This window comes from Piliocolobus tephrosceles, chromosome 9, assembly GCF_002776525.5.
Source record: "Piliocolobus tephrosceles isolate RC106 chromosome 9, ASM277652v3, whole genome shotgun sequence".
NCBI classification, from domain to species: Eukaryota; Metazoa; Chordata; class Mammalia; order Primates; family Cercopithecidae; genus Piliocolobus; species Piliocolobus tephrosceles.
This window is the reverse complement of record NC_045442.1, coordinates 55,108,287-55,117,625: the sequence shown is the minus strand read 5'-3', so window position 1 is coordinate 55,117,625 and position 9,339 is coordinate 55,108,287. Positions and strand designations below refer to the sequence as shown.

Below are 9,339 nucleotides of genomic sequence, written 5' to 3'. Positions count from 1 at the left end.
GATCCTGCAGGGACTTTGATTTAATTAATATAATGCCAAAGCTCAGCACAGGAGTATAAATATTCAATACATTCTTAAGTAATACTATAATTGACTGAAGAATAATTTTTCATTTTCCATTAAAAAATGGTATTCGTGTGCACTGAAGAGTAGAATATACTATCAGACAAGTGAAGAAACAATACTGGATTTAGTTCAAACAGGGCATCAGAGTCTTATTCATTGGCTAGTGGTACAAGCTCAACTAAATCACTTCGCCTGTCTTCAGTTTTCTCATTTGCAAAGTGGAGACTGGAGTCTTTCTCACAGGGTGTAGTGAGAAAAAATGTTTTAAAATGGGAGAAATTAGAGAAGGCGGAAGCAGTGGCGTCCGCAGCAGGGGATCGGCCTGCGGCGGCCCGCGGAGGTGGCGATGGCGCACTCTTGGACCCAGAGTTTGACGTCCAAGCAGCCTCTTCTTGGAGCGTAGTGTCTGTGTCCGTCCTCTATCAGCGCCTTGGCTGATCAGAGTGGTGCGGCTGGCGGGGATCCCTGCCTGCCTGGTTCGGCAGACCAGTGCACTCGAGCAAGCACGTGATAATCAAGTTACTGTGAGTCTGCTAAACTGTGAAAACAGCTGTGGATCCAGCCAGTCTGAAAGTGACTACTGTGTGGCCATGGCCAGCTCCTGTAGCGCTGCAACAAAAGATGATAGTGTGGGTGGAACTGCCAGCACGGGGAACCTCTCCAGCTCCTTTATGGAGGAGATCCAGGGATATGATGTAGTTTGACCCACTCCTGGAAAGCAAGTATGAATGCCCCATCTGCTTGATGGCATTACGAGAAGCAGTGCAAATGCCATGCGGCCATAGGTTCCGCAAAGCCTGTATCATAAAATCAATAAGGGATGCAGGTCACAAATGTCCAGGTGACAATGAAATACTGCTGGAAAATAAACTATTTGCAGACAGTTTTGCAAAACGTGAGATTCGTTCTCTGATGGTAAAGTGTCCAAATGAAGGTTGTGTGCACAAGATGGAACTGAGGCATCTTGAGGATCATCAAGCATATTGTGAGTTTGCTCTTATGGATTGTCCCCAATGCCAACGTCCCTTTCAAAAATTCCATATTAATATTCACATTCTGAAGGATTGTCCAAGGAGACAGGTATCTTGTGACAACTGTGCTGCATCAATGGCATTTGAAGATAAAGAGATCTGTGGACCAGAACTATCCTTTGGCAAATGTCATCTGTGAATACTGCAATACTATACTCATCAGAGAACAGATGCCTAATATTATGATGTAGACTGCCCTATAGCCCCAATTCCATGCACATTCCATACTTTTGGTTGCCATGAAAAGATGCAGAGGAATCACTTGTCACACCGCCTACAAGAGAGCACCCTGTCACACAAGAATGTTGACCCAGGCTGTTCATAGTTTGAGCCTTATACCCGACTCTGGGTATATCTCAGAGGCCAGGAATTTCCAGGAAACTAGTCACCAGTTAGAGGATCGCCTTGTAAGACAAGATCATCCAATCCAGGAGCTGACTGATGAAATGGAAACTCAGAGTATATATGTAAGTGAGCTCAAATGAACCATTCGAAACCTTGAGGACAAAGTTGCTGACATTGAAGCACAGCAGTGCAACGGAATTTACATTTGGAAGATTGGGAGTGCATTTGAAATGTCAAGAAGAGGAGAAACCTGTTGTGATTCATAGCCCTGGATTCTACACGGGCAAACCTGGGTACAAACTGTGCATGCGCTTGCACCTTCAGTTACCAACTGCTCAGCGCTGTGCAAACTATATATCCCTTTTTGTCCACACAATGCAAGGAGAGTATGACAGCCACCTCCCATGGCCCTTCCAGGTACAATATGTCTTACAATCCTTGATCAGTCTCAAGCACCTGTAAGGCAAAACCACGAAGAGATAATGCATGTCAAACCAGAGCTGCTTGCTTTCCAGTGACCCACATATCCCATGGAACCCAAAAGGTTTTGGCTATGTAACTTTTATGCATCTGGAAGCACTAAGACAAAGAACTTTCATTAATGATGACACATTATTAGTGCGCTGTGAGGTCTGCACCTGCTTTGACATGGGTAGTCTTTGGAGGGGGGTTTTCAGCCACAAAGTGCTGATGCAGGGGTATAGCTTGCCCTCACTTGTTCAAAAACAACTACCTGGAGAAAACAGTGCCTTTCCTTGCCCTCTTCTCAATAACATGCAAACAAACAAAAATGCCATGGGAAAGATGTAGTATCTACTAGTGAGTGTTGTTAGAGAGGTCACTTACTATTTCTTCCTGTTACGAATGATCTGAGGCAGTTTTTTTCCTGGGAATTCACACGTTCTATGCTTTTTTCAGAAACGTTAGGCCTGAAGTGCCTGTGGCATGTTGCAGCAGCTATTTTGTCAGTTAGTATGCCTCTTTGTTGTACTTTCTTGGGCTTTTGCTCTGGTATATTTTATTGTCAGAAAGCCCAGACTCATAGTAGTAAACTTTTAATAATAATGGACTTTCCTTAAAACTTCAATCTATTTTTATAGTATTACATGTAATACATTAAACGTGAAAATCACAAAAAAGGGAGAAATTATAAAATGTAAATGGTACAAAAAGTAAAATGGTATTTTTAAGTTAGAATATTTTTTAAAATGCTTAATGTTTTGTCTAATCAAAGAGTCTCTGCAGTCTTTATACTTAGAAGTTCAATCATATAAAAAAGACATGTAGTCTCAAAATTCAAAAGAATCTTAAGAGATCATATTTTTAACGTCCTCATTTTACAATTGAGGAATTTGATGACTAGTGATGCTAAGTACATTGTCCAAATTTGTGAGCTATATTTGTGTTTGTGCTAGAGTTCCTTTTCTCACATTTAAAAATCATTCTTTGTTAAAGTATTATATATTTTACTTCATTTCACTTTAATTAGTTATGGAAAAATATTTGTCAATACATTCTGTTACTCACACAATTGGCGGCGGGGGGGTTAGTCACTTGGTGAGTGTAAGCCTAATGACCCTGACCAAGGAGCATTTAGCAAGGAGATTTTATTACTTATAACAAGTAAGGAGAACATTGAGATAGTTCCCAAACCAGTATCTCCCTGAACTAGGGGCTGGGTCAAGTTGTATAAGCATAGGGTAATGAGATGTGATGATTGAATTTTGCAATGAGGTGATGCCAAGAAGCATGATCTGATTGGATCCTGCCATGGGGTGATGACACCACTGTATCTGATTGGCCCCTGGATCCTGCCATATGGTGTCTGCTTCTTAATTCAGTCATCACTCCTGGTCAGAGCACTTAGGTTCCACCTGTGGTCGCACACTTGGTCCATCTGGACATGCTCAGGTTACCTGACCTTCAACCTGGAGTCCATGGAAACCGGAAAAAAAACCTCATAACTTTGTTACATAAAAGTTGAACCAGATTAGTTTGATGCAATTACAATTCTACATAATAAATATGGATGCCTAGATTTAAGAGGTTAAAATGTGCCACCTTAAGGCACTCCAGACATTCAGGATCGAACTGGGGAAATACACACACACACACACACACACACACACTCATTCTCATAATATGCCTTTAAATATGCTTCCAAAGCTACCTTCAGAAAATCAATACTTTATTTTAATTTGAATGTAAGTTTAGAAAGTTACTATTTCTCAGATTTTTAAATACTATTCATCTACTAGAACTGTGTTTGCATCCACTGCCTTTTGCCTAGTCCTAATCCTACTACTACATTATTTCCTATCATGTGTGATAGGCTGGTTCCCTAGGATACTTTATTCGTTTTGATAATCAGGAAGGTATGCCTAAGGTACTGACATCTCTAGACATGCTGCAGTTAGTTAATTGCTTTTAGAAGATGTGTATCCAGAAACTACTTTTTAACCTGTGATTTTATATTGTTTTCTACTCATTATTTGCATCAGAACTGTGGGAAATAAAAACTTCTGTTGTTTAAGCCCCAAAGTCAATAGTATTTTGTTATGGCAATCCAAGCTGACTGATAGGTGAGTAGTTCTAGATATTAAAATATTTGCCTTGGTTGAATTAGTGGTAATGGTAAAACAAGTTACTGTGTATGGGCAGGAATTTGTACTGTGTATATAATCTTATCACTGCTGTTTTTTTTAGCCTCTTGATTGTGACTGTGTCCTGTTGGATCACCTGAATACAGCTGAATAGTTTTTTTTTTAATCAAAACTTGGCTGGCTTTTAATTTTTTCTCAGTGCTTCCAACTAGTTGGCACAGTTCATGCTATTTACTTGTTGAGAAACACAGATGCCGTTTCCTGGTATTCAGAACCAACTGAGTCTCTGTGCTCTTTTTATTTGTTCCTTTCCTCCTCTGCTAAATCGATGATGCATGGTTGCCTTTTTATTGTTTTACTGAGGTTTATTTCCTTGCCTTGCACTTTTTGTTCATTAGACAAACATAGAGCAGTTGATAAATAGTCATTGGGAAAATAACATGTTAGACAAAAATGCAACAATGTGTTTCACAGAAAATGGCATGTCACAGATGCTTTGTGTCTAGAGTAGAACAATTTAAAGATCCTTTGTGTGTAGGGAAAAAGCATTTGTTAAAAAAGCCATGGGAAAGCACTATTTCAGTGTGTTTCATAAGTGTTTAAAACTTGGTAAAAGAATGATTGAATGTGCATTTGGTCATAGTCCCAATGCCTTTCTTATACAATCCCATCAGACCCTATACTATACTTCTCTAATAGCAATTAACACACTGAAATTGCCTCTCTACTAGGCTATGTTGTGTCTTCCCTAGGATGGACTCTCCTTGAAGTTACGGATTTCATTTATCTTTGTTTTTCCATCATGTGGCTTGTAAAAGGCTTTCAATACATATTTGTTGTATTGGAGTATATAAAAATGTTCAATGAATCTGTTTTTATTAAGTCAGCCAATATCATTCCTTAAACATTGGAAAAACAGCATTTTCTTCCCCTACTGCTCACACACCAAGACATTCATTTAATAGTCCACATTAGATATTTTTCCACCCAATTAAACCAAATGTGCATAGATAGGATCTTAGGAGGAACTGAAATTTTGAAGCAAACTTGAAAAGAACAGAAATGATTAATTGCTGGATTAATTTCATTGATGAGAAAGGTTAAAGAGGAATCTTTTTGCTTCAGGAAATAGAAATGCTAAATCGAGAATATGAAAGGCTAAGTAAGGCATGGTCACCCAGGCATTTTTCTTTCCTTGTGGGTGAAATGAAGCCTGGTAAAAGGAACCAGATTAGATGTAAAGTGGGACTATGACAACAGGAAGACAAAACGCCAGGGCAGGCTGAGGAAACAGGTGAAATCTTTCTTTCAAAATGGGATGGATTAGCACTTAGTTTTCTGAAACCATATTTGATTATTTAATAATGTATTCAAGATCTATTTTAATTTCTGTATTCAGGATTCCTTTTTAAAAATGTTAACCTTTTGCTTTAAAATCATTTTAATGTATAGAAATGTTACAAAGATAATAGAATTGCAGTAAACCTTTACCCAACTTCCCCTAATGTCAGCATCTTACATAATCATGATACATTTCTGAAAATTAAGAAACTAACACTGGGACAATTCTATTCACTGGATTATAAACTTTATTCAGATTTCCCCAGTGTTTGCACTGATGAACTATTTCTATCCCAAGATTCAATCTAGGATCCTACACTGCATTTAGCAATTCATAATTCCTTAAATTTCGTTTTTGGGTCTTAAGATTTACTCTGTACAAAGTCCTTATATCAAATTGATTATGTGTTTTGGCTATTCCTGATTTTAATTGTCTGTACTTCCTATGTTCACCATTTATTCGCCATGTGCAGGAGGTTTCTAAATTTCTCTCTAATTCCTAGTCCCTCTCTGGCCTGATTTCCCTCCGCCCTGCCTCCTCCAGCTTCTATCCTCTGTGCCCTGTTCTTCCTGAAGACACCTTGCCTCTGACTAGACAAGCAATCTACATAAAGTAGAACAGCTGAAATGCACAATTTTTATTTTCTCTTATGTAAGTCGGGCCCTTAGAGAAAACACATAAGCAGAGGTTGTCAAGTCGATCTGACAGCCCTGCTAATGTTATATTTAATTTGTATTATAACATAAACAGGGTGAAGGTTTTAATTTTTTTTAGAGTTTGAGATTAAGTAGAAATTTGCTGTTCTTCCCAAGGCTTATCATTTGAAGATGTCACTATTCCTTTCGGAAAATAGTGATGTCTTTCAGCAAAGCCATTAGTCAAATGAGAATAAAAGATTTTATTTCAGTCTCTTTAACAGAGAATATTGGAATCCATGAATAGACAAGTGTGTCCATGTCCATAAACCACTAAAATTATCCATGTAAAATTTTGTTTATAAGTGCATTTTTTTCTAGGGAGAAGGGTTTACAACTCCTCATTCGATTATTAAGAGTGTCCCATGATTCCAAAAAGCTGAAGAACTATTTCTCTGGGGCTGGAGGTATGGGGACTCTATATCATTAGGCAGGTTTAACATCCAAATTTTAGAAAGTAAATTTTTGAGCGTTAAAATAGCTTCAAATGTCTTAAGTTTGCAAATTAAATGTCCTTTCTTCTCCACATAATAATTTAGGAACTGAAAACAAAATTCATTGCAACCTGTCTTTGTTTTAGTTACTATTTCTACCCCTACCACTATGTTTTTTTTTTTTTTTTTTTTTTGGTAAATGCTTTCTTTTCTCCCTTTATTCCAGAGTCTTTTCAACATGTTATTATTCCTCCTGCCTTTTCCCATCTCTGTTTCACAAGTCATTCTTTCATCCATCATTCTGAATCCCATTACTTTTCCTGACAAGACTGCTTGCTGGCCATTTTTCTGCTGCCTCCTCCATTCTGTTTCCTATACCTCTGCTTGCTGGAAGGAAGTGCTCTGGCTAACAGAATGTGTAACCATAGGGACTGACAGTGCCAATAGCATACCAAAAACACAGTCTGGAAAAACATTAGCCTGATCCTTTTGTGGTATCTTTTTAACAGAAACAGCCCATGTCCCTGGGTAGAGTTAGAAATTTATAGCATGGGGCTAAATTTAAACGTAAAACTCTCTCCCTTCTTATTTGAGGAGACATACTTTACTTAGTCATTGTAAGGGGAGACATGGAAGGTTAGAAGAATGAAGAGTGGAATATTGCCTCTCACCCATTCAAATTCAGTCAAATGCTCCCATATTGGTTCCCATAGAGTGAGATAATTCCTCTACCCATTCCTACCCCTACTAAAAGTCACATGATACATAAACAGCTTTGTTCCATTGTCTATGATTTTTAGCAGCTATAATCATCCCAAATCTTGTTTTCAAATGTAAAATATAGACTGTGACTTAATAATGATGATATACTATGGTGATTATTATTATCATAGTTTTGTTTATTGAACTATATATACCTCTGTACCAGACAGTTATGTCATTATCTCTAAATCTCACAAGAGTACTATGAAATAAATATTATTATTGTTATTCTCATTTTTTTTATAAGGAAACTGAGGCTTAATTAATTGCCCTGGGTTACTCTGCTGGCAAGTGGTAGAATTGGCCTTGCACAAAGGCCTGCTTGTGGTTGAAGCTCGAGCTTGAAAACCCAAAACTGTAGTGTACTTGACTGATCAAAATGACCTGCATTTGTCAGGAATTGGAGGCAAGAATGAGGGTGGCAAGAGGCAGGAGAAGAGAAAGCAGAAATAGAAAGTATTGATAGAAGATTCTTGATAAAAATTGTATCAAGATGTCTGTGTTCAATTATATTTCCTTTTCCTTCAGGTCAGTAATTTCTCTTTAAATGTCTTATACATAATAGGTACTTTAAAAAACCTCTAAAAATGGGAAGGCAAAGGAGGAAGGAGAAAGGACAGATGGGCTTAATAGGAAAAGGGGAGAGAATGAGGGATAGCCATGAAGAATGAAGAAAGGAGATAGCAGTAAATAGTACAGGGTAAATAAGAGAAAATAGAAGACACAGGCAAAAATTGAGGCAGAGGAAGATAAAAAGAGAAAATCCCAGCTCATTCTCACTTTCTGGCCTTGAAAACTCATTGCCTTCTTAAACTCTGGACTTAAGTGACAATCATTATGGAACTTAGCCCTGTGAAATATTAACTAGCTGATTAACCTCTGAGCGTAGCTTTTCAATGATTGTTTCCTCCTTCATGTCATTTATAATCAACAAATATCCTGAGGACCCTTATGACTGTCAAAGCATTGAAGGAGAAACAAAGATGATAAAAAGTTTGAAACATATACATGGGGCAACAACACCCCCAAAGGGAAAGGTGTTGTAAGTGCTATAAGTGGATTAGGGGAAATGACCTCTGGTTTGAATGGAGAAGAAAATGAAAAACTTGCTGAGTGAGGTGATTCATTACTTGCTAAATGGGTAAAATTATAAGGACAGATTGGGAGGAATGAAGTTGAGCAGAAGATACTTCATGAAGAGAGAACATAATTAACAATGGTACAAAGTTGGAAAATTTGGGAGAATCATTCATCTTGCTAGAATGTAGCACACCTGTCTTTCCACTTGCTATTCATTCCTCATTTCCAGTCACTCCCTTGCCTCCATCTTTCTAGCAGTTATTTCTTACCCATGTTTAGTCTGCTTTACCACTTCTCTTCCTCTGCCCATCCCGTAAGTATTAGTGTTTGTCAGTACCAATACTAATACTATTACTAATACTAATGCTATTAGTATTAGACAGACATCTGACCTAGAGAATGCATTTATTTTTTATCAACCAACTTGGGCCTTCTTGGCTTTACCTGTCTCTGAAGTCCTTGCCCCCTCATTTCATTCCTGCTACTACCATGGTGACCAGCTTTGGACGGGCTTTGCTAGTGACTGCCTGACTAAATTCACATGGGTCTGACCAGCAGTGCCTTCATGCCCACTGTGAGCTTCTTGCCTTCCAACTTGTGGCTTTCCTGTGGCCAGTGATTCATAAGATGCTATAGATCATAGTTGCCACCCATGCAAGGCGCAACTAAAAAGCAGAGATATGTGTATTGAAGGGTGGGAAAGCTGAAAAAGTTAACGTCACTAGGGCAAGTATTTGACCAATGGAGGATTTGGGGGTGATGTAGTCTTCCTTTCTGACTCCTTCCCCACCCAGTGATGAGCTCGGGTCTCTTGAAGAATGGTCCCACTTAATATTAAGCAGCATTCAACTGGGTAAAACAAGCTTCTGTTAGCTTGTTTTTTCTTCCTTGTCTCAATCCCCCTTTTCATCCCTGCTTCCATGTGATTGCACTCTGTAAAAAAAAAAAAAAAAAAAAAAAAAAAAAAAAAAAAAAAAAAAA

At 38.2% G+C, this 9,339-nt stretch overlaps 1 pseudogene; it reads left to right on the top strand.

Moving 5' to 3' along the window:
- The first annotated feature begins 335 nt into the window (after positions 1 to 335).
- On the top strand, positions 336 to 2,146 carry LOC111521923 (annotated as a pseudogene).
- Positions 2,147 to 9,339: the final 7,193 nt, after the last annotated feature.